The sequence below is a fragment of the Rhinoderma darwinii genome, chromosome 12 (assembly GCF_050947455.1).
Source record: "Rhinoderma darwinii isolate aRhiDar2 chromosome 12, aRhiDar2.hap1, whole genome shotgun sequence".
Taxonomy (NCBI): domain Eukaryota; kingdom Metazoa; phylum Chordata; class Amphibia; order Anura; family Rhinodermatidae; genus Rhinoderma; species Rhinoderma darwinii.
The window spans coordinates 1135429-1163278 of NC_134698.1; the positions used below are offsets into that span (position 1 = coordinate 1135429).

The window sequence follows — 27850 nt, forward strand, 5'->3', positions numbered from 1 at the left end:
ATCACTATACTGTAGATGACCTCTCACCAGTGATGTATATACAGTGATATCACTAGCTCTATATACTGGAGATCCGGGTGTAGTACTGATCACTATACTCTAGATGACCTCTCACCAGTGATGTATATACAGTGATATCACTAGCTCTATACACTGGAGATCTGGGTGTAGTACTGATCACTATACTCTAGATGACCTCTCACCAGTGATGTATATACAGTGATATCACTAGCTCTATATACTGGAGATCCGGGTGTAGTACTGATCACTATACTCTAGATGATCTCTCACCAGTGATGTATATACAGTGATATCACTCGCTCTATATACTGGAGATCCAGGTGTAGTACTGATCACTATACTCTAGATGACCTCTCACCAGTGATGTATATACAGTGATATCACTAGCTCTATATACTGGAGATCCGGGTGTAGTACTGATCACTATACTCTAGGTGACCTCTCACCAGTGATGTATATACAGTGATATCACTAGCTCTATATACTGGAGATCTGGGTGTAGTACTGATCACTATACTCTAGATGACCTCTCACCAGTGATGTATATACAGTGATATCACTAGCTCTATATACTGGAGATCTGGGTGTAGTACTGATCACTATACTCTAGATGACCTCTCACCAGTGATGTATATACAGTGATATCACTAGCTCTATATACTGGAGATCCGGGTGTAGTACTGATCACTATACTCTAGGTGACCTCTCACCAGTGATGTATATACAGTGATATCACTAGCTCTATATACTGGAGATCCGGGTGTAGTACAGATCACTATACTCTAGATGACCTCTCACCAGTGATGTATATACAGTGATATCACCGGCTCTATATACTGGAGATCCGGGTGTAGTACTGATCACTATACTCTAGATGACCTCTCACCAGTGATGTATATACAGTGATATCACTAGCTCTATATACTGGAGATCCGGGTGTAGTACTGATCACTATACTCTAGATGACCTCTCACCAGTGATGTATATACAGTGATATCACTAGCTCTATATACTGGAGATCCGGGTGTAGTACTGATCACTATACTCTAGATGACCTCTCACCAGTGATGTATATACAGTGATATCACTAGTTCTATATACTGGAGATCCGGGTGTAGTACTGATCACTATACTCTAGATGATCTCTCACCAGTGATGTATATACAGTGATATCACTCGCTCTATATACTGGAGATCCAGGTGTAGTACTGATCACTATACTCTAGATGACCTCTCACCAGTGATGTATATACAGTGATATCACTAGCTCTATATACTGGAGATCCGGGTGTAGTACTGATCACTATACTCTAGATGACCTCTCACCAGTGATGTATATACAGTGATATCACTAGCTCTATATACTGGAGATCCGGGTGTAGTACTGATCACTATACTCTAGGTGACCTCTCACCAGTGATGTATATACAGTGATATCACTAGCTCTATATACTGGAGATCTGGGTGTAGTACTGATCACTATACTCTAGATGACCTCTCACCAGTGATGTATATACAGTGATATCACTAGCTCTATATACTGGAGATCCGGGTGTAGCACTGATCACTATACTCTAGATGACCTCTCACCAGAGATGTATATACAGTGATATCTCTATATACTGGAGATCCGGGTGTAGTACTGATCACTATACTCTAGATGACCTCTCACCAGTGATGTATATACAGTGATATCACTGGCTCTATATACTGGAGATCCGGGTGTAGTACTGATCACTATACTCTAGATGACCTCTCACCAGTGATGTATATACAGTGATATCACTAGCTCTATATACTGGAGATCCGGGTGTAGTACTGATCACTATACTCTAGATGACCTCTCACCAGTGATGTATATACAGTGATATCACTAGCTCTATATACTGGAGATCCGGGTGTAGTACTGATCACTATACTCTAGATGACTGCTCACCAGTGATGTGTATACAGTGATATCACTAGCTCTATATACTGGAGATCCGGGTGTAGTACTGATCACTATACTCTAGATGACCTCTCACCAGTGATGTATATACAGTGATATCACTAGCTCTATATACTGGAGATCCGGGTGTAGTACTGATCACTATACTCTAGGTGACCTCTCACCAGTGATGTATATACAGTGATATCACTAGCTCTATATACTGGAGATCCGGGTGTAGTACTGATCACAATACTCTAGATGACCTCTCACCAGTGGTGTATATACAGTGATATCACTAGCTCTATATACTGGAGATCCGGGTGTAGTACTGATCACTATACTCTAGATGACCTCTCACCAGTGATGTATATACAGTGATATCACTAGCTCTATATACTGGAGATCCGGGTGTAGTACTGATCACTATACTCTAGATGACCTCTCACCAGTGATGTATATACAGTGATATCACTAGCTCTATATACTGGAGATCCGGGTGTAGTACTGATCACTATACTCTAGATGATCTCTCACCAGTGATGTATATACAGTGATATCACTAGCTCTATATACTGGAGATCCGGGTCTAGTACTGATCACTATACTCTAGATGATCTCTCACCAGTGATGTATATACAGTGATATCACTAGCTCTATATACTGGAGATCCGGGTGTAGTACTGATCACTATACTCTAGATGACGTCTCACCAGTGATGTGTATACAGTGATATCACTAGCTCTATATACTGGAGATCCGGGTGTAGTACTGATCACTATACTCTAGATGACCTCTCATCAGTGATGTATATACAGTGATATCACTAGCTCTATATACTGGAGATCCGGGTGTAGTACTGATCACTATACTCTAGATGACCCCTCACCAGTGATGTATATACAGTGATATCACTAGCTCTATATACTGGAGATCCGGGTGTAGTACTGATCACTATACTCTAGGTGACCTCTCACCAGAGATGTGTATATACAGTGATATCACCAGCTCTATATACTGGAGATCCGGGTGTAGTACTGATCACTATACTCTAGATGACCTCTCACCAGTGATGTATATACAGTGATATCACTAGCTCTATATACTGGAGATCCGGGTGTAGTACTGATCACTATGCTGTAGGTGACCTCTCACCAGTGATGTATATACAGTGATATCACTAGCTCTATATACTGGAGATCCGGGTGTAGTACTGATCACTATACTCTAGATGACCTCTCACCAGTGATGTATATACAGTGATATCACTAGCTCTATATACTGGAGATCCGGGTGTAGCACTGATCACTATACTGTAGATGACCTCTCACCAGTGATGTATATACAGTGATATCACTAGCTCTATATACTGGAGATCCGGGTGTAGTACTGATCACTATACTCTAGATGACCTCTCACCAGTGATCTATATACAGTGATATCACTAGCTCTATATACTAGAGATCCGGGTGTAGTACTGATCACTATACTGTAGATGACCTCTCACCAGTGATGTATATACAGTGATATCACCAGCTCTATATACTGGAGATCCGGGTGTAGTACTGATCACTATACTCTAGATGACGTCTCACCAGAGATGTGTATATACAGTGATATCACTAGCTCTATATACTGGAGATCCGGGTGTAGTACTGATCACTATACTCTAGATGACCTCTCACCAGTGATGTATATACAGTGATATCACTAGCTCTATACACTGGAGATCTGGGTGTAGTACTGATCACTATACTCTAGATGACCTCTCACCAGTGATGTATATACAGTGATATCACTAGCTCTATATACTGGAGATCCGGGTGTAGTACTGATCACTATACTCTAGGTGACCTCTCACCAGTGATGTATATACAGTGATATCACTAGCTCTATATACTGGAGATCCGGGTGTAGTACTGATCACTATACTATAGATGACCTCTCACCAGTGATGTATATACAGTGTTATCACTAGCTCTATATACTGGAGATCCGGGTGTAGTACTGATCACTATACTCTAGATGACCTCTCACCAGTGATGTATATACAGTGATATCACTAGCTCTATATACTGGAGATCCGGGTGTAGTACTGATCACTATACTCTAGATGACCTCTCACCAGTGATGTATATACAGTGATATCACTAGCTCTATATACTGGAGATCCGGGTGTAGTACTGATCACTATACTCTAGATGACCTCTCACCAGTGATGTATATACAGTGATATCACTAGCTCTATATACTGGAGATCCGGGTGTAGTACTGATCACTATACTCTAGATGACCTCTCACCAGTGATGTGTATACAGTGATATCACTAGCTCTATATACTGGAGATCCGGGTGTAGTACTGATCACTATACTCTAGATGACCTCTCACCGGTGATGTATATACAGTGATATCACTAGCTCTATATACTGGAGATCCGGGTGTAGTACTGATCACTATACTCTAGATGACGTCTCACCAGAGATGTGTATATACAGTGATATCACCAGCTCTATATACTGGAGATCTGGGTGTAGTACTGATCACTATACTCTAGATGACCTCTCACCAGTGATGTATATACAGTGATATCACTAGCTCTATATACTGGAGATCCGGGTGTAGCACTGATCACTATACTCTAGATGACCTCTCACCAGTGATGTGTATACAGTGATATCACCAGCTCTATATACTGGAGATCCGGGTGTAGTACTGATCACTATACTCTAGGTGACCTCTCACCAGTGATGTATATACAGTGATATCACTAGCTCTATATACTGGAGATCCGGGTGTAGTACTGATCACTATACTCTAGATGACCTCTCACCAGTGATGTATATACAGTGATATCACTATATACTGGAGATCCGGGTGTAGTACTGATCACTATACTCTAGATGACCTCTCACCAGTGATGTATATACAGTGATATCACTAGCTCTATATACTGGAGATCCGGGTGTAGTACTGATCACTATACTCTAGATGACCTCTCACCAGTGATGTGTATACAGTGATATCACCAGCTCTATATACTGGAGATCCGGGTGTAGTACTGATCACTATACTCTAGGTGACCTCTCACCAGTGATGTATATACAGTGATATCACTAGCTCTATATACTGGAGATCTGGGTGTAGTACTGATCACTATACTCTAGATGACCTCTCACCAGTGATGTATATACAGTGATATCACTAGTTCTATATACTGGAGATCCGGGTGTAGTACTGATCACTATACTCTAGATGATCTCTCACCAGTGATGTATATACAGTGATATCACTCGCTCTATATACTGGAGATCCAGGTGTAGTACTGATCACTATACTCTAGATGGCCTCTCACCAGTGATGTATATACAGTGATATCACTAGCTCTATATACTGGAGATCCGGGTGTAGTACTGATCACTATACTCTAGATGATCTCTCACCAGTGATGTATATACAGTGATATCACTAGTTCTATATACTGGAGATCCGGGTGTAGTACTGATCACTATACTCTAGATGATCTCTCACCAGTGATGTATATACAGTGATATCACTCGCTCTATATACTGGAGATCCAGGTGTAGTACTGATCACTATACTCTAGATGACCTCTCACCAGTGATGTGTATACAGTGATATCACTAGCTCTATATACTGGAGATCCGGGTGTAGTACTGATCACTATACTCTAGATGACCTCTCACCAGTGATGTATATACAGTGATACCACTAGATCTATATACTGGAGATCCGGGTGCAGTACTGATCACTATACTCTAGATGACCTCTCACCAGTGATGTATATACAGTGATATCACTAGCTCTATATACTGGAGATCCGGGTGTAGTACTGATCACTATACTCTAGGTGACCTCTCACCAGTGATGTATATACAGTGATATCACTAGCTCTATATACTGGAGATCTGGGTGTAGTACTGATCACTATACTCTAGATGACCTCTCACAAGTGATGTATATACAGTGATATCACTAGCTCTATATACTGGAGATCTGGGTGTAGTACTGATCACTATACTCTAGATGACCTCTCACCAGTGATGTATATACAGTGATATCACTAGCTCTATATACTGGAGATCCGGGTGTAGTACTGATCACTATACTCTAGGTGACCTCTCACCAGTGATGTATATACAGTGATATCACTAGCTCTATATACTGGAGATCCGGGTGTAGTACTGACCACTATACTCTAGATGATCTCTCACCAGTGATGTATATACAGTGATATTACTAGCTCTATATACTGGAGATCCGGGTGTAGTACTGATCACTATACTCTAGATGACCTCTCACCAGTGATGTATATACAGTGATATCACCGGCTCTATATACTGGAGATCCGGGTGTAGTACTGATCACTATACTCTAGATGACCTCTCACCAGTGATGTATATACAGTGATATCACTAGCTCTATATACTGGAGATCCGGGTGTAGTACTGATCACTATACTCTAGATGACCTCTCACCAGTGATGTATATACAGTGATATCACTAGTTCTATATACTGGAGATCCGGGTGTAGTACTGATCACTATACTCTAGATGATCTCTCACCAGTGATGTATATACAGTGATATCACTCGCTCTATATACTGGAGATCCAGGTGTAGTACTGATCACTATACTCTAGATGACCTCTCACCAGTGATGTATATACAGTGATATCACTAGCTCTATATACTGGAGATCCGGGTGTAGTACTGATCACTATACTCTAGGTGACCTCTCACCAGTGATGTATATACAGTGATATCACTAGCTCTATATACTGGAGATCTGGGTGTAGTACTGATCACTATACTCTAGATGACCTCTCACCAGTGATGTATATACAGTGATATCACTAGCTCTATATACTGGAGATCCGGGTGTAGCACTGATCACTATACTCTAGATGACCTCTCACCAGAGATGTATATACAGTGATATCTCTATATACTGGAGATCCGGGTGTAGTACTGATCACTATACTCTAGATGACCTCTCACCAGTGATGTATATACAGTGATATCACTGGCTCTATATACTGGAGATCCGGGTGTAGTACTGATCACTATACTCTAGATGACCTCTCACCAGTGATGTATATACAGTGATATCACTAGCTCTATATACTGGAGATCCGGGTGTAGTACTGATCACTATACTCTAGATGACCTCTCACCAGTGATGTATATACAGTGATATCACTAGTTCTATATACTGGAGATCCGGGTGTAGTACTGATCACTATACTCTAGGTGACCTCTCACCAGTGATGTATATACAGTGATATCACTAGCTCTATATACTGGAGATCCGGGTGTAGTACTGATCACTATACTCTAGATGACCTCTCACCAGTGATGTATATACAGTGATATCACTAGCTCTATATACTGGAGATCCGGGTGTAGTACTGATCACTATACTCTAGATGACCTCTCACCAGTGATGTGTATACAGTGATATCACTAGCTCTATATACTGGAGATCCGGGTGTAGTACTGATCACTATACTCTAGATGACCTCTCACCAGTGATGTATATACAGTGATATCACTAGCTCTATATACTGGAGATCCGGGTGTAGTACTGATCACTATACTCTAGGTGACCTCTCACCAGTGATGTATATACAGTGATATCACTAGCTCTATATACTGGAGATCCGGGTGTAGTACTGATCACAATACTCTAGATGACCTCTCACCAGTGGTGTATATACAGTGATATCACTAGCTCTATATACTGGAGATCCGGGTGTAGTACTGATCACTATACTCTAGATGACCTCTCACCAGTGATGTATATACAGTGATATCACTAGCTCTATATACTGGAGATCCGGGTGTAGTACTGATCACTATACTCTAGATGACCTCTCACCAGTGATGTATATACAGTGATATCACTAGCTCTATATACTGGAGATCCGGGTGTAGTACTGATCACTATACTCTAGATGATCTCTCACCAGTGATGTATATACAGTGATATCACTAGCTCTATATACTGGAGATCCGGGTCTAGTACTGATCACTATACTCTAGATGATCTCTCACCAGTGATGTATATACAGTGATATCACTAGCTCTATATACTGGAGATCCGGGTGTAGTACTGATCACTATACTCTAGATGACCTCTCACCAGTGATGTATATACAGTGATATCACTAGCTCTATATACTGGAGATCCGGGTGTAGTACTGATCACTATACTCTAGATGACCTCTCACCAGTGATGTATATACAGTGATATCACTAGTTCTATATACTGGAGATCCGGGTGTAGTACTGATCACTATACTCTAGGTGACCTCTCACCAGTGATGTATATACAGTGATATCACTAGCTCTATATACTGGAGATCCGGGTGTAGTACTGATCACTATACTCTAGATGACCTCTCACCAGTGATGTGTATACAGTGATATCACTAGCTCTATATACTGGAGATCCGGGTGTAGTACTGATCACTATACTCTAGATGACCTCTCACCAGTGATGTATATACAGTGATATCACTAGCTCTATATACTGGAGATCCGGGTGTAGTACTGATCACTATACTCTAGATGACCTCTCACCAGTGGTGTATATACAGTGATATCACTAGCTCTATATACTGGAGATCCGGGTGTAGTACTGATCACTATACTCTAGATGACCTCTCACCAGTGATGTATATACAGTGATATCACTAGCTCTATATACTGGAGATCCGGGTGTAGTACTGATCACTATACTCTAGATGACCTCTCACCAGTGATGTATATACAGTGATATCACTAGCTCTATATACTGGAGATCCGGGTGTAGTACTGATCACTATACTCTAGATGATCTCTCACCAGTGATGTATATACAGTGATATCACTAGCTCTATATACTGGAGATCCGGGTCTAGTACTGATCACTATACTCTAGATGATCTCTCACCAGTGATGTATATACAGTGATATCACTAGCTCTATATACTGGAGATCCGGGTGTAGTACTGATCACTATACTCTAGATGACCTCTCACCAGTGATGTATATACAGTGATATCACTAGCTCTATATACTGGAGATCCGGGTGTAGTACTGATCACTATACTCTAGATGACCTCTCACCAGTGATGTATATACAGTGATATCACTAGCTCTATATACTGGAGATCCGGGTGTAGTACTGATCACTATACTCTAGATGACGTCTCACCAGAGATGTGTATATACAGTGATATCACCAGCTCTATATACTGGAGATCCGGGTGTAGTACTGATCACTATACTCTAGATGACCTCTCACCAGTGATGTATATACAGTGATATCACTAGCTCTATATACTGGAGATCCGGGTGTAGTACTGATCACTATGCTGTAGGTGACCTCTCACCAGTGATGTATATACAGTGATATCACTAGCTCTATATACTGGAGATCCGGGTGTAGTACTGATCACTATACTCTAGATGACCTCTCACCAGTGATGTATATACAGTGATATCACTAGCTCTATATACTGGAGATCCGGGTGTAGCACTGATCACTATACTGTAGATGACCTCTCACCAGTGATGTATATACAGTGATATCACTAGCTCTATATACTGGAGATCTGGGTGTAGTACTGATCACTATACTCTAGATGACCTCTCACCAGTGATGTATATACAGTGATATCACTAGTTCTATATACTGGAGATCCGGGTGTAGTACTGATCACTATACTCTAGATGATCTCTCACCAGTGATGTATATACAGTGATATCACTCGCTCTATATACTGGAGATCCAGGTGTAGTACTGATCACTATACTCTAGATGGCCTCTCACCAGTGATGTATATACAGTGATATCACTAGCTCTATATACTGGAGATCCGGGTGTAGTACTGATCACTATACTCTAGATGATCTCTCACCAGTGATGTATATACAGTGATATCACTAGTTCTATATACTGGAGATCCGGGTGTAGTACTGATCACTATACTCTAGATGATCTCTCACCAGTGATGTATATACAGTGATATCACTCGCTCTATATACTGGAGATCCAGGTGTAGTACTGATCACTATACTCTAGATGACCTCTCACCAGTGATGTGTATACAGTGATATCACTAGCTCTATATACTGGAGATCCGGGTGTAGTACTGATCACTATACTCTAGATGACCTCTCACCAGTGATGTATATACAGTGATACCACTAGATCTATATACTGGAGATCCGGGTGCAGTACTGATCACTATACTCTAGATGACCTCTCACCAGTGATGTATATACAGTGATATCACTAGCTCTATATACTGGAGATCCGGGTGTAGCACTGATCACTATACTCTAGATGACCTCTCACCAGAGATGTATATACAGTGATATCTCTATATACTGGAGATCCGGGTGTAGTACTGATCACTATACTCTAGATGACCTCTCACCAGTGATGTATATACAGTGATATCACTGGCTCTATATACTGGAGATCCGGGTGTAGTACTGATCACTATACTCTAGATGACCTCTCACCAGTGATGTATATACAGTGATATCACTAGCTCTATATACTGGAGATCCGGGTGTAGTACTGATCACTATACTCTAGATGACCTCTCACCAGTGATGTATATACAGTGATATCACTAGTTCTATATACTGGAGATCCGGGTGTAGTACTGATCACTATACTCTAGGTGACCTCTCACCAGTGATGTATATACAGTGATATCACTAGCTCTATATACTGGAGATCCGGGTGTAGTACTGATCACTATACTCTAGATGACCTCTCACCAGTGATGTATATACAGTGATATCACTAGCTCTATATACTGGAGATCCGGGTGTAGTACTGATCACTATACTCTAGATGACCTCTCACCAGTGATGTGTATACAGTGATATCACTAGCTCTATATACTGGAGATCCGGGTGTAGTACTGATCACTATACTCTAGATGACCTCTCACCAGTGATGTATATACAGTGATATCACTAGCTCTATATACTGGAGATCCGGGTGTAGTACTGATCACTATACTCTAGGTGACCTCTCACCAGTGATGTATATACAGTGATATCACTAGCTCTATATACTGGAGATCCGGGTGTAGTACTGATCACAATACTCTAGATGACCTCTCACCAGTGGTGTATATACAGTGATATCACTAGCTCTATATACTGGAGATCCGGGTGTAGTACTGATCACTATACTCTAGATGACCTCTCACCAGTGATGTATATACAGTGATATCACTAGCTCTATATACTGGAGATCCGGGTGTAGTACTGATCACTATACTCTAGATGACCTCTCACCAGTGATGTATATACAGTGATATCACTAGCTCTATATACTGGAGATCCGGGTGTAGTACTGATCACTATACTCTAGATGATCTCTCACCAGTGATGTATATACAGTGATATCACTAGCTCTATATACTGGAGATCCGGGTCTAGTACTGATCACTATACTCTAGATGATCTCTCACCAGTGATGTATATACAGTGATATCACTAGCTCTATATACTGGAGATCCGGGTGTAGTACTGATCACTATACTCTAGATGACCTCTCACCAGTGATGTATATACAGTGATATCACTAGCTCTATATACTGGAGATCCGGGTGTAGTACTGATCACTATACTCTAGGTGACCTCTCACCAGTGATGTATATACAGTGATATCACTAGCTCTATATACTGGAGATCCGGGTGTAGTACTGATCACTATACTCTAGATGACCTCTCACCAGTGATGTGTATACAGTGATATCACTAGCTCTATATACTGGAGATCCGGGTGTAGTACTGATCACTATACTCTAGATGACCTCTCACCAGTGATGTATATACAGTGATATCACTAGCTCTATATACTGGAGATCCGGGTGTAGTACTGATCACTATACTCTAGATGACCTCTCACCAGTGGTGTATATACAGTGATATCACTAGCTCTATATACTGGAGATCCGGGTGTAGTACTGATCACTATACTCTAGATGACCTCTCACCAGTGATGTATATACAGTGATATCACTAGCTCTATATACTGGAGATCCGGGTGTAGTACTGATCACTATACTCTAGATGACCTCTCACCAGTGATGTATATACAGTGATATCACTAGCTCTATATACTGGAGATCCGGGTGTAGTACTGATCACTATACTCTAGATGATCTCTCACCAGTGATGTATATACAGTGATATCACTAGCTCTATATACTGGAGATCCGGGTCTAGTACTGATCACTATACTCTAGATGATCTCTCACCAGTGATGTATATACAGTGATATCACTAGCTCTATATACTGGAGATCCGGGTGTAGTACTGATCACTATACTCTAGATGACCTCTCACCAGTGATGTATATACAGTGATATCACTAGCTCTATATACTGGAGATCCGGGTGTAGTACTGATCACTATACTCTAGATGACCTCTCACCAGTGATGTATATACAGTGATATCACTAGCTCTATATACTGGAGATCCGGGTGTAGTACTGATCACTATACTCTAGATGACGTCTCACCAGAGATGTGTATATACAGTGATATCACCAGCTCTATATACTGGAGATCCGGGTGTAGTACTGATCACTATACTCTAGATGACCTCTCACCAGTGATGTATATACAGTGATATCACTAGCTCTATATACTGGAGATCCGGGTGTAGTACTGATCACTATGCTGTAGGTGACCTCTCACCAGTGATGTATATACAGTGATATCACTAGCTCTATATACTGGAGATCCGGGTGTAGTACTGATCACTATACTCTAGATGACCTCTCACCAGTGATGTATATACAGTGATATCACTAGCTCTATATACTGGAGATCCGGGTGTAGCACTGATCACTATACTGTAGATGACCTCTCACCAGTGATGTATATACAGTGATATCACTAGCTCTATATACTGGAGATCCGGGTGTAGTACTGATCACTATACTCTAGATGACCTCTCACCAGTGATGTGTATACAGTGATATCACTAGCTCTATATACTGGAGATCCGGGTGTAGTACTGATCACTATACTCTAGATGACCTCTCACCGGTGATGTATATACAGTGATATCACTAGCTCTATATACTGGAGATCCGGGTGTAGTACTGATCACTATACTCTAGATGACGTCTCACCAGAGATGTGTATATACAGTGATATCACCAGCTCTATATACTGGAGATCTGGGTGTAGTACTGATCACTATACTCTAGATGACCTCTCACCAGTGATGTATATACAGTGATATCACTAGCTCTATATACTGGAGATCCGGGTGTAGTACTGATCACTATACTGTAGATGACCTCTCACCAGTGATGTATATACAGTGATATCACCAGCTCTATATACTGGAGATCCGGGTGTAGCACTGATCACTATACTCTAGATGACCTCTCACCAGTGATGTGTATACAGTGATATCACCAGCTCTATATACTGGAGATCCGGGTGTAGTACTGATCACTATACTCTAGGTGACCTCTCACCAGTGATGTATATACAGTGATATCACTAGCTCTATATACTGGAGATCCGGGTGTAGTACTGATCACTATACTCTAGATGACCTCTCACCAGTGATGTATATACAGTGATATCACTAGCTCTATATACTGGAGATCCGGGTGTAGTACTGATCACTATACTCTAGATGACCTCTCACCAGTGATGTGTATACAGTGATATCACCAGCTCTATATACTGGAGATCCGGGTGTAGTACTGATCACTATACTCTAGGTGACCTCTCACCAGTGATGTATATACAGTGATATCACTAGCTCTATATACTGGAGATCTGGGTGTAGTACTGATCACTATACTCTAGATGACCTCTCACCAGTGATGTATATACAGTGATATCACTAGTTCTATATACTGGAGATCCGGGTGTAGTACTGATCACTATACTCTAGATGATCTCTCACCAGTGATGTATATACAGTGATATCACTCGCTCTATATACTGGAGATCCAGGTGTAGTACTGATCACTATACTCTAGATGACCTCTCACCAGTGATGTATATACAGTGATATCACTAGCTCTATATACTGGAGATCCGGGTGTAGTACTGATCACTATACTCTAGGTGACCTCTCACCAGTGATGTATATACAGTGATATCACTAGCTCTATATACTGGAGATCTGGGTGTAGTACTGATCACTATACTCTAGATGACCTCTCACCAGTGATGTATATACAGTGATATCACTAGCTCTATATACTGGAGATCTGGGTGTAGTACTGATCACTATACTCTAGATGACCTCTCACCAGTGATGTATATACAGTGATATCACTAGCTCTATATACTGGAGATCCGGGTGTAGTACTGATCACTATACTCTAGGTGACCTCTCACCAGTGATGTATATACAGTGATATCACTAGCTCTATATACTGGAGATCCGGGTGTAGTACAGATCACTATACTCTAGATGACCTCTCACCAGTGATGTATATACAGTGATATCACCGGCTCTATATACTGGAGATCCGGGTGTAGTACTGATCACTATACTCTAGATGACCTCTCACCAGTGATGTATATACAGTGATATCACTAGCTCTATATACTGGAGATCCGGGTGTAGTACTGATCACTATACTCTAGATGACCTCTCACCAGTGATGTATATACAGTGATATCACTAGCTCTATATACTGGAGATCCGGGTGTAGTACTGATCACTATACTCTAGATGACCTCTCACCAGTGATGTATATACAGTGATATCACTAGTTCTATATACTGGAGATCCGGGTGTAGTACTGATCACTATACTCTAGATGATCTCTCACCAGTGATGTATATACAGTGATATCACTCGCTCTATATACTGGAGATCCAGGTGTAGTACTGATCACTATACTCTAGATGACCTCTCACCAGTGATGTATATACAGTGATATCACTAGCTCTATATACTGGAGATCCGGGTGTAGTACTGATCACTATACTCTAGGTGACCTCTCACCAGTGATGTATATACAGTGATATCACTAGCTCTATATACTGGAGATCTGGGTGTAGTACTGATCACTATACTCTAGATGACCTCTCACCAGTGATGTATATACAGTGATATCACTAGCTCTATATACTGGAGATCCGGGTGTAGCACTGATCACTATACTCTAGATGACCTCTCACCAGAGATGTATATACAGTGATATCTCTATATACTGGAGATCCGGGTGTAGTACTGATCACTATACTCTAGATGACCTCTCACCAGTGATGTATATACAGTGATATCACTGGCTCTATATACTGGAGATCCGGGTGTAGTACTGATCACTATACTCTAGATGACCTCTCACCAGTGATGTATATACAGTGATATCACTAGTTCTATATACTGGAGATCCGGGTGTAGTACTGATCACTATACTCTAGGTGACCTCTCACCAGTGATGTATATACAGTGATATCACTAGCTCTATATACTGGAGATCCGGGTGTAGTACTGATCACTATACTCTAGATGACCTCTCACCAGTGATGTATATACAGTGATATCACTAGCTCTATATACTGGAGATCCGGGTGTAGTACTGATCACTATACTCTAGATGACCTCTCACCAGTGATGTGTATACAGTGATATCACTAGCTCTATATACTGGAGATCCGGGTGTAGTACTGATCACTATACTCTAGATGACCTCTCACCAGTGATGTATATACAGTGATATCACTAGCTCTATATACTGGAGATCCGGGTGTAGTACTGATCACTATACTCTAGGTGACCTCTCACCAGTGATGTATATACAGTGATATCACTAGCTCTATATACTGGAGATCCGGGTGTAGTACTGATCACAATACTCTAGATGACCTCTCACCAGAGATGTATATACAGTGATATCTCTATATACTGGAGATCCGGGTGTAGTACTGATCACTATACTCTAGATGACCTCTCACCAGTGATGTATATACAGTGATATCACTAGATCTATATACTGGAGATCCGGGTGTAGTACTGATCACTATACTCTAGATGACCCCTCACCAGTGATGTATATACAGTGATATCACTAGCTCTATATACTGGAGATCCGGGTGTAGTACTGATCACTATACTCTAGATGACCTCTCACCAGTGATGTATATACAGTGATATCACTAGCTCTATATACTGGAGATCCGGGTGTAGTACTGATCACTATACTCTAGGTGACCTCTCACCAGTGATGTATATACAGTGATATCACTAGCTCTATATACTGGAGATCCGGGTGTAATACTGATCACTATACTCTAGATGACCTCTCACCAGTGATGTATATACAGTGATATCACTAGCTCTATATACTGGAGATCCGGGTGTAGTACTGATCACTATACTCTAGATGACCTCTCACCAGTGATGTGTATACAGTGATATCACTAGCTCTATATACTGGAGATCCGGGTGTAGTACTGATCACTATACTCTAGATGACCTCTCACCAGTCATATATATATACAGTGATATCACTAGCTCTATATACTGGAGATCCGGGTGTAATACTAATCACTATACTCTAGATGACCGCTCACCAGTGATGTATATACAGTGATATCACTAGCTCTATATACTGGAGATCCGGGTGTAGTACTGATCACTATACTCTAGATGACCTCTCACCAGTGATGTATATACAGTGATATCACTAGCTCTATATACTGGAGATACGGGTGTAGTACTGATCACTATACTCTAGGTGACCTCTCACCAGTGATGTATATACAGTGATATCACTAGCTCTATATACTGGAGATCCGGGTCTAGTACTGATCACTATACTCTAGATGATCTCTCACCAGTGATGTATATACAGTGATATCACCAGCTCTATATACTGGAGATCCGGGTGTAGTACTGATCACTATACTCTAGGTGACCTCTCACCAGTGATGTATATACAGTGATCTCACTAGCTCTATATACTGGAGATCCGGGTGTAGTACTGATCACTATACTCTAGATGACCTCTCACCAGAGATGTATATACAGTGATATCTCTATATACTGGAGATCCGGGTGTAGTACTGATCACTATACTCTAGATGACCTCTCACCAGTGATGTATATACAGTGATATCACTAGATCTATATACTGGAGATCCGGGTGTAGTACTGATCACTATACTCTAGATGACCCCTCACCAGTGATGTATATACAGTGATATCACTAGCTCTATATACTGGAGATCCGGGTGTAGTACTGATCACTATACTCTAGATGACCTCTCACCAGTGATGTATATACAGTGATATCACTAGCTCTATATACTGGAGATCCGGGTGTAGTACTGATCACTATACTCTAGATGACCTCTCACCAGTGATGTATATACAGTGATATCACTAGCTCTATATACTGGAGATCCGGGTGTAGTACTGATCACTATACTCTAGGTGACCTCTCACCAGTGATGTATATACAGTGATATCACTAGCTCTATATACTGGAGATCCGGGTGTAGTACTGATCACTATACTCTAGATGACCTCTCACCAGTGATGTATATACAGTGATATCACTAGTTCTATATACTGGAGATCCGGGTGTAGTACTGATCACTATACTCTAGATGATCTCTCACCAGTGATGTATATACAGTGATATCACTCGCTCTATATACTGGAGATCCAGGTGTAGTACTGATCGCTATACTCTAGATGACCTCTCACCAGTGATGTATATACAGTGATATCACTAGCTCTATATACTGGAGATCCGGGTGTAGCACTGATCACTATACTCTAGATGACCTCTCACCAGAGATGTATATACAGTGATATCTCTATATACTGGAGATCCGGGTGTAGTACTGATCACTATACTCTAGATGACCTCTCACCAGTGATGTATATACAGTGATATCACTGGCTCTATATACTGGAGATCCGGGTGTAGTACTGATCACTATACTCTAGATGACCTCTCACCAGTGATGTATATACAGTAATATCACTAGCTCTATATACTGGAGATCCGGGTGTAGTACTGATCACTATACTCTAGGTGACCTCTCACCAGTGATGTATATACAGTGATATCACTAGCTCTATATACTGGAGATCCGGGTGTAGTACTGATCACTATACTCTAGATGACCTCTCACCAGTGATGTATATATAGTGATATCACTAGCTCTATATACTGGAGATCCGGGTGTAGCACTGATCACTATACTCTAGATGACCTCTCACCAGTGATGTGTATACAGTGATATCACTAGCTCTATATACTGGAGATCTGGGTGTAGTACTGATCACTATACTCTAGATGATCTCTCACCAGTGATGTATATACAGTGATATCACTAGTTCTATATACTGGAGATCCGGGTGTAGTACTGATCACTATACTCTAGATGATCTCTCACCAGTGATGTATATACAGTGATATCACTCGCTCTATATACTGGAGATCCGGGTGTAGTACTGATCACTATACTGTAGATGACCTCTCACCAGTGATGTATATACAGTGATAACACCAGCTCTATATACTGGAGATCCGGGTGTAGTACTGATCACTATACTGTAGATGACCTCTCACCAGTGATGTATATACAGTGATATCACCAGATCTATATACTGGAGATCCGGGTGTAGTACTGATCACTATACTGTAGATGACCTCTCACCAGTGATGTGTATACAGTGATATCACTAGCTCTATATACTGGAGATCCGGGTGTAGTACTGATCACTATACTCTAGATGACCTCTCACCAGTGATGTGTATATACAGTGATATCACTAGCTCTATATACTGGAGATCCGGGTGTAGTACTGATCACTATACTCTAGATGACCTCTCACCAGTGATGTATATACAGTGATATCACTAGCTCTATATACTGGAGATCCGGGTGTAGTACTGATCACTATACTCTAGATGACCTCTCACCAGTGATGTATATACAGTGATATCACTAGCTCTATATACTGGAGATCCGGGTGTAGTACTGATCATCTATACTCTAGATGACCTCTCACCAGTGATGTATATACAGTGATATCACTAGCTCTATATACTGGAGATCCGGGTGTAGTACTGATCACTATACTCTAGATGACCTCTCACCAGTGATGTATATACAGTGATATCACTAGCTCTATATACTGGAGATCCGGGTGTAGTACTGATCACTATACTCTAGATGACCTCTCACCAGTGATGTATATACAGTGATATCACTAGCTCTATATACTGGAGATCCGGGTGTAGTACTGATCACTATACTCTAGATGACCTCTCACCAGTGATGTATATACAGTGATATCACTAGCTCTATATACTGGAGATCCGGGTGTAGTACTGATCACTATACTCTAGATGACCTCTCACCAGTGATGTATATACAGTGATATCACTAGCTCTATATACTGGAGATCCGGGTGTAGTACTGATCACTATACTCTAGATGACCTCTCACCAGTGATGTATATACAGGGATATCACTAGCTCTATATACTGGAGATCCGGGTGTAGTACTGATCACTATACTCTAGATGACCTCTCACCAGTGATGTATATACAGTGATATCACTAGCTCTATATACTGGAGATCCGGGTGTAGTACTGAACACTATACTCTAGATGACCTCTCACCAGTGATGTATATACAGTGATATCACTGGCTCTATATACTGGAGATCCGGGTGTAGTACTGATCACTATACTCTAGATGACCTCTCACCAGTGATGTATATACAGTGATATCACTAGCTCTATATACTGGAGATCCGGGTGTAGTACTGATCACTATACTCTAGATGACCTCTCACCAGTGATGTATATACAGTGATATCACTAGCTCTATATACTGGAGATCCGGGTGTAGTACTGATCACTATACTCTAGATGACCTCTCACCAGTGATGTATATACAGTGATATCACTAGCTCTATATACTGGAGATCCGGGTGTAGTACTGATCACTATACTCTAGATGACCTCTCACCAGTGATGTATATACAGTGATATCACTAGCTCTATATACTGGAGATCCGGGTGTAATACTGATCACTATACTCTAGATGACCTCTCACCAGTGATGTGTATACAGTGATATCACTAGCTCTATATACTGGAGATCCGGGTGTAGTACTGATCACTATACTCTAGATGACCTCTCACCAGTGATGTATATACAGTGATATCACTAGCTCTATATACTGGAGATCCAGGTGTAGTACTGATCACTATACTCTAGATGACCTCTCACCAGTGATGTATATACAGTGATATCACTAGCTCTATATACTGGAGATCCGGGTGTAGTACTGATCACTATACTCTAGATGACCTCTCACCAGTGATGTACATACAGTGATATCACTAGCTCTATATACTGGAGATCCGGGTGTAGTACTGATCACTATACTCTAGATGATCTCTCACCAGTGATGTATATATACAGTGATATCACTAGCTCTATATACTGGAGATCCGGGTGTAGTACTGATCACTATACTCTAGGTGACCTCTCACCAGTGATGTATATACAGTGATATCACTAGCTCTATATACTGGAGATCCGGGTGTAGCACTGATCACTATACTCTAGATGACCTCTCACCAGTGATGTATATACAGTGATATCACTATATACTGGAGATCCGGGTGTAGTACTGATCGCTATACTCTAGGTGACCTCTCACCAGTGATGTATATACAGTGATATCAGCAGCTCTATATACTGGAGATCCGGGTGTAGTACTGATCACTATACTCTAGATGACCTCTCACCAGTGATGTATATACAGTGATATCACTATATACTGGAGATCCGGGTGTAGTACTGATCGCTATACTCTAGGTGACCTCTCACCAGTGATGTATATACAGTGTTATCACTAGCTCTATATACTGGAGATCCGGGTGTAGTACTGATCACTATACTCTAGATGACCTCTCACCAGTGATGTATATACAGTGATATCACTAGCTCTATATACTGGAGATCCGGGTGTAGTACTGATCACTATACTCTAGGTGACCTCTCACCAGTGATGTATATACAGTGATATCACTAGCTCTATATACTGGAGATCCGGGTGTAGTACTGATCACTATACTCTAGATGACCTCTCACCAGTGATGTATATACAGTGATATCACTAGCTCTATATACTGGAGATCCGGGTGTAGTACTGATCACTATACTCTAGATGACCTCTCCCCAGTGATGTATATACAGTGATATCACTGGCTCTATATACTGGAGATCCGGGTGTAGTACTGATCACTATACTCTAGATGACCTCTCACCAGTGATGTATATACAGTGATATCACTAGCTCTATATACTGGAGATAACCTTTTACCAGTGATTGTCAACAAATTAAAACTTACCTGAGGGTGACATGGGTATATTGGCGTACATGCCAACAGCGGTTTGAGGGCTTTTGGGCAATGTTAGAGGGGGAAGAGTTGGTCGGTAGGAGTCTGAAGGAGGCATCTGAGGTAGGGGACCATGGTTCATGGATGACTGAAGTTCTTGGGACGTGGAGAGGCATGGGGGAGCATCCATGTCACAATCATTTGAATATTCCTCCTTCACTGGCCGACATGGGGTGCCTTTTAAGAAATGAATAATGATGTAAGTGTAAAGATCGGAGAATCGCTCAGCGGAAAGTTTGGAGCAAATGAAAAACGCAGCGTGGGAAGCAGAAGAGAGAAACTCACCTGAGCTCTGAATACTCAGCCCTGCAACACAAGAAGGTCAGACTTAGCAAGAAGGACATTGCCCACGAGTGTCCCCAGCGCCACGTTCCACCCATGCCCACACTCACCGATGCCCGGGGACACCACCCTCTCATAGTGATAGGGGTTCACACACACACTGTCATATTTCAGGTCAAACGCATACTGGCAGAACTTAACGTGTTTCAGCTCGTTTTTGTGCAAATCAGGCCAGCGCCACAACCGGGCGTAAATCACATGGGGGAATCCCTTCCTGCCGGCCACCTATGGAAGAGAAAAGACAGCAAGATCACCAAGGAGGCCACGTCCGGAGACCCACGGCGGGGGGGTGGGGGGGGGTGGGGGGAAGAAAAACTATTCATGGTTGAGAAGGCTGTGATGTCACCGCTGCTCTCTAGTGAGTGGATAGGCTGCATTCTCAGTGATGTCACCGCTGCTCTCTAGTGAGTGGATAGGCTGCATTCTCAGTGATGTCACCGCTGCTCTCTGGTGAATGGACAGGCTGCATTCTCAGTGATGTCACCGCTGCTCTCTAGTGAATGGATAGGCTGCATTCTCAGTGATGTCACCGCCGCTCTCTAGTGAGTGGATAGGCTGCATTCTCAGTGATGTCACCGCTGCTCTCTAGTGAATGGATAGGCTGCATTCTCAGTGATGTCACCGCTGCTCTCTAGTGAATGGATAGGCTGCATTCTCAGTGATGTCACCGCTGCTCTCTAGTGAATGGATAGGCTGCATTCTCAGTGATGACATGTAAACTGGCTTATACAATGCAGTATACAAAATAAATTAAACATCTCCTTGAACCCTCAATTCCATATCATTTTCTACACAATAGACAGTAAAGGGTTAATAACCAGCATCAAACAATAACATTGTGGACGGAGGGGATTACAGAAGAGATGGCACCGCAGGCCAGGAATGCAGGAGCACTGGTCGCTGATCTTCACTGCGGTGTTTATATGAGACGTGACGCTCAGCTCCATCCCCCTCCTCTCACACTCCGCTCCCTGGAGGGCTCCGTGCAGACAAAACATCCCCCCTCCTCCATCCTGCAGACAGTGACTCATCAGTACAGGGAGCAGGGCCGCAAACTGCAGAGGAGGCTGCAAAACCCCAAGAGATGGGAGGCCGGCAGCCAGAGGGCGAGCGAGAGAGGCCGGCAGCCGGAGGCGAGCGAGAGAGGCCAGGAGAGAGAGCGAGAGAGCGCGAGAGGGCAGGAGAGAGAGCGAGAGAGCGCGAGCGAGAGAGGGCAGGAGAGAGAGAGCGCGAGCGAGGGCAGGAGAGAGAGAGCGAGCGAGAGAGGCCAGGAGAGAGAGCGAGAGAGCGCGAGAGGGCAGGAGAGAGAGCGAGAGAGCGCGAGCGAGAGAGGGCAGGAGAGAGAGAGCGCGAGCGAGGGCAGGAGAGAGAGACGAGCGAGAGAGGCCAGGAGAGAGAGAGCGAGCGAGAGAGGCAGGAGAGAGAGAGCGAGCGAGAGAGGCCAGGAGAGAGAGAGAGCGAGAGAGGCCAGGAGAGAGAGAGCGAGCGAGAGAGGCCAGGAGAGAGAGAGCGAGCGAGAGAGGCCAGGAGAGAGAGAGCGAGCGAGAGAGGCCAGGAGAGAGAGAGCGAGCGAGAGAGGCCAGGAGAGAGAGAGCGAGAGGGCAGGAGAGAGAGAGGGCAGGAAGGAGAGAGAGGAGAGAGAGAGAGAGAGAGAGGGAGAGGGCAGGAGAGAGAGAGAGAGAGAGGGCAGGAGAGAGAGAGAGAGAGAGAGGGCAGGAGAGAGAAAGAGAGAGAGGGCAGGAGAGAGAGAGAGAGAGGGCAGGAGAGAGAGAGAGAGAGAGAGGAGAGAGAGAGAGGGCAGGAGAGAGAGAGAGAGCAGGAGAAGAGAGAGGGCAGGAGAGGAGAGAGAGAGGGCAGGAGAGAGAGAGAGGCAGAGAGAGAGAGAGGGCAGGAGAGAGAGAGAGAGAGAGAGAGAGAGAGAGAGAGGAGAGGCAGAGAGAGAGGGCAGGAGAGAGAGAGAGGGCAGGAGAGAGAGAGAGAGAGAGAGAGGGCAGGAGAGAGAGAGAGAGAGAGGGCAGGAGAGAGAGAGAGAGAGAGGCAGGAGAGAGAGAGAGGGCAGGAGAGGAGAGAGAGAGAGAGGGCAGGAGAGAGAGAGAGGGCGAGAGAGAGAGGGAGAGAGAGAGGGCGAGAGAGAGAGGGCGAGAGAGAGAGAGGGCGAGAGAGAGAGAGGGCGAGAGAGAGAGAGGGCGAGAGAGAGAGAGGGCGAGAGAGAGAGAGGGCGAGAGAGCAAGAGCGGGAGCGAGCGGCAAGAGAGCGAGCGCAAGAGAGCCAGCCGGCAAGAGCTGAGCGAGGGAGCGGGCGCAAGGGAGCAGGCGCGACAGGGCGCGAGAGAGCCAGCCGGCAAGAGCGCGAGAGAGCCAGCTGGCAAGAGAGCGAGCAGAAACAAAAAAAGAGAAGAGAACAAGAAAAGAACAAGTTTACAGAAGACAGTCAGAGACACATCCAGACAGAGTACAAGAAAGGAACCAGCTGACAGACAGTTTACAGACCCCCCCCCCCCCCACATTCAGACCAGAGGGACAGGTGTGGACCCCGGAGCAGGCAGGTATGAGGGTACAGACATCTAGTGACGGATACACGAGCACCCACACCCTGCCAGTACCTGCAGCCTCCCATCTAGGGTGCGTTGGATGGTGACGCACTTGCTGGGGTGCACCCCGTTGGTGGTAATAGCGGTGATCAGAGAGTCCAACTCATCCTTCTTCTCCTTGAGCTTCTTGACCAGACTCTCGATGGCTCGCTTGGCAAGCCCTCATTGTCCCCTCCTGCCGGTGGCACATTAGACTGTGCACGATACTGAGGCAGGCATCACTGCTGTTCGGGGGGGTGAGTGACATGGTGGGGATCACCTGCAAGAAATGCAAACAATAAGGAGCAGGGGGGGGGTGAGAATTATGATTATAGACACGCTGCGCCAGCTGTGCCCACAGACACCATCTCACAGCAGCAGTCCGGGAGAAAACGCTCGCACGTCCCAGTGTTTAGACAGCACGGAGCTACTGCATGACTGTACAGTGAGTCACCAGGCAGACGAAGAGAAGACGGGACCCAAGAGCTCACACTCTAACGCCGCACTGAATTGTAACACAAGAAACCAAACACAAATCTAACCACAAAGAGGGCACAACAGCTGACAATCTACAGGGGCCATGTAATACAGAGCCTGGAGTGTCACACTTACCACACACAAGTAATCCGAGCCCAGGAGCTTACAATCAAACGTCCCAGACAACGAGCCCGTCTGTAAACCACGAGGGGGACGGGTACAATACCCTACCCCCTCATTTTATTATTTTTAATACAAGTTTTCTCCTGCCGAGGTTAAGAGGAGGGGGATGGGGGTCCCAGGAATGTGGACTGAGCCGGCAGTAGCTGATGATGGACAAGGACCACACAGTGTGACGGCAGCCGATACCGGAAAAGGGACTCCGTGATGGCAGCGTGGGGACCCCCCCCAGAAAAATGACACCCTTCCCCCAACACCTATGATCAAAATAGTTTGCGACAAAAATCTGCAAAAAATAATGGCGCACACGTGGACGTCACACACAGGCTTTATAGTTGTGGCAAATTTCAAAGGTGCTGTCACTTTAAGGGCACACATGGAGACAAAGGCATGACCCAAAGTGGGCACCCACGGGTGGGCTAGTGATGCCCATACTGCTGCAACTGTGAAACTACAACTCCCAGCATGCCCTGGCAGCTCAGCTACAACACAGTGAAGATATAGACACACAAGCCGGAAGTCTCACCCCTTCAGAGAGTCCTTCCCCAAATATCTCATCAGAGCACATTGTGGGGAACTGGGGCACCCCCACATCCAGACCCATGTACGCCATCATTGCTGGCCAGGCCGGTGGGGGCCTCCTGTCTCCTCTCAGACTTGCACTGGCCCCAGGTGATTCCAATCTTTCCTCTAAGAAAATTTAACCCTTCATGGTGCAATGACAAGACATTAGGGGAGGGCCCTAAACTGTGAGGGAACTCCCCCCGGCCCCAGTGATGACACCTCACACAGACACAGGGATGACTAATCTTCTGATGGGGGGTCATTTCAGGGGAACCATTAGTCAGGATGAGCCCCTCTGTTGTATTGTAGTGCTGAGGTCTGTGCACTAGAGGGCGCCGGTGCGCACACTCTCCCGGAAGATAGAGGGTCATATATGCCCCACCCCTCACTCTCCTAGCCAATTAGCAGAGGTAAGAGGGGTCACATGATGTTACACTCCAGGCTGGCAGTTGTGCTGCTGGGTTCCTATAATCCGGGGTGTTGATGAGGTTTGCGGATGTTGGGGGGCTGCACTCGCCAGTTCCCTCCCCCGCTGCTAATGGATAACACTGGAGTGGACGGCATCGGGCTCGGGTCGTGGGTACAATTTTGGATCTGGGCCACAACGGCGCGCGGTTTCTATGGTTCTGGTTTCTTCCCCCAGGTCAAAAAGTGTCAAAAGAGCGGAGGAGGCGTGAAGGGGGCACAGACGTGGGGCCGATGTGTTGATGGCACAGAGCTGGATTGTTTGAGGGGGAACAGACGTGGTGCCGAATGGGTAAAGAGGGCAAGGTCGTGGGGTCTGTAGGATCTAGGAGGTAGTCGTGGCGTTGGATGGGTCGTGGAGAGAGACATAGAGTTGGATTTGTTGAGGGTAAACCGACATAAGGTGGTATGGGTGGAGGGGGCACAGACGTGGTGTCAGGTAAGTGGAGGGGGCGCAGGCGAGGGTTGGATAAGTTGAGGGGGCGCAGGCGAGGGGTTGGATAAGTTGAGGGGGCACAGACGAGGGGTCGGATAAGTTGAGGGGGCGCAGACGTGGGGTCGGATAAGTTGAGAGGGCGCAGGCGAGGGTCGGATAAGTTGAGGGGGCGCAGACGAGGGGTCGGATAAGTTGAGGGGGCGCAGGCGAGGGTCGGATAAGTTGAGGGGGCGCAGACGTGGGGTCGGATAAGTTGAGAGGGCGCAGGCGAGGGTCGGATAAGTTGAGGGGGCACAGACGAGGGTCGGATAAGTTGAGGGGGCACAGACGAGGGGTCGGATAATTTGAGGGGGCGCAGGCGAGGGTCGGATAAGTTGAGGGGGCGCAGACGAGGGGTCGGATAAGTTGAGGGGGCACAGACGAGGGGTCGGATAAGTTGAGGGGGCGCAGGCGAGGGTCGGATAAGTTGAGGGGGCGCAGACGTGGGGTCGGATAAGTTGAGGGGGCGCAGACGTGGGGTCGGATAAGTTGAGGGGGCGCAGACGAGGGGTCGGATAAGTTGAGGGGGCACAGACGAGGGGTCGGATAAGTTGAGGGGGCACAGACGAGGGGTCGGATAAGTTGAGGCAGACGAGGGGTAGGATAAGTTTAGGGGGCACAGACGAGGGTCGGATAAGTTGAGGGGGCGCAGGCGGGGGGTCGGATAAGTTGAGGGGGCGCAGGCGGGGGGTCGGATAACTTGAGGGGGCGCAGACGAGGGTCGGATAAGTTGAGGGGGCGCAGGCGGGGGGTCGGATAAGTTGAGGGGGCACAGACGAGGGGTCGGATAAGTTGAGGGGGCGCAGACGAGGGGTCAGATAAGTTGAGGGGGCACAGACGAGGGGTCGGATAAGTTGAGGGGGCGCAGACGAGGGTTCGGATAAGTTGAGGGGGCGCAGACGAGGGGTCGGATAAGTTGAGGGGGCGCAGACGAGGGTTCGGATAAGTTGAGGGGGCGCAGACGAGGGTTCGGATAAGTTGAGGGGGCACAGACGAGGGGTCGGATAAGTTGAGGGGGCGCAGGCGGGGGGTCGGATAAGTTGAGGGGGCGCAGGCGGGGGGTCGGATAAGTTGAGGGGGCACAGGCGGGGGGTCGGATAAGTTGAGGGGGCACAGACGAGGGGTCGGATAAGTTGAGGGGGCGCAGACGAGGGGTCGGATAAGTTGAGGGGGCACAGACGAGGGGTTGGATAAGTTGAGGGGGCACAGACGAGGGGTCGGATAAGTTGAGGGGGCACAGACGAGGGTCGGATAAGTTGAGGGGGCGCAGACGAGGGGTCGATAAGTTGAGGGGGCACAGACGAGGGTTGGATAAGTTGAGGGGGCACAGACGAGGGGTCGGATAAGTTGAGGGGGCGCAGGCG

The 27850-nt window shown here is 44.8% G+C and overlaps 1 pseudogene; it reads right to left on the minus strand.

Moving 5' to 3' along the window:
* Positions 1 to 27850, minus strand: part of LOC142664320 (mothers against decapentaplegic homolog 4-like) — a 51470-nt pseudogene that overhangs the window by 20976 nt on the left and 2644 nt on the right.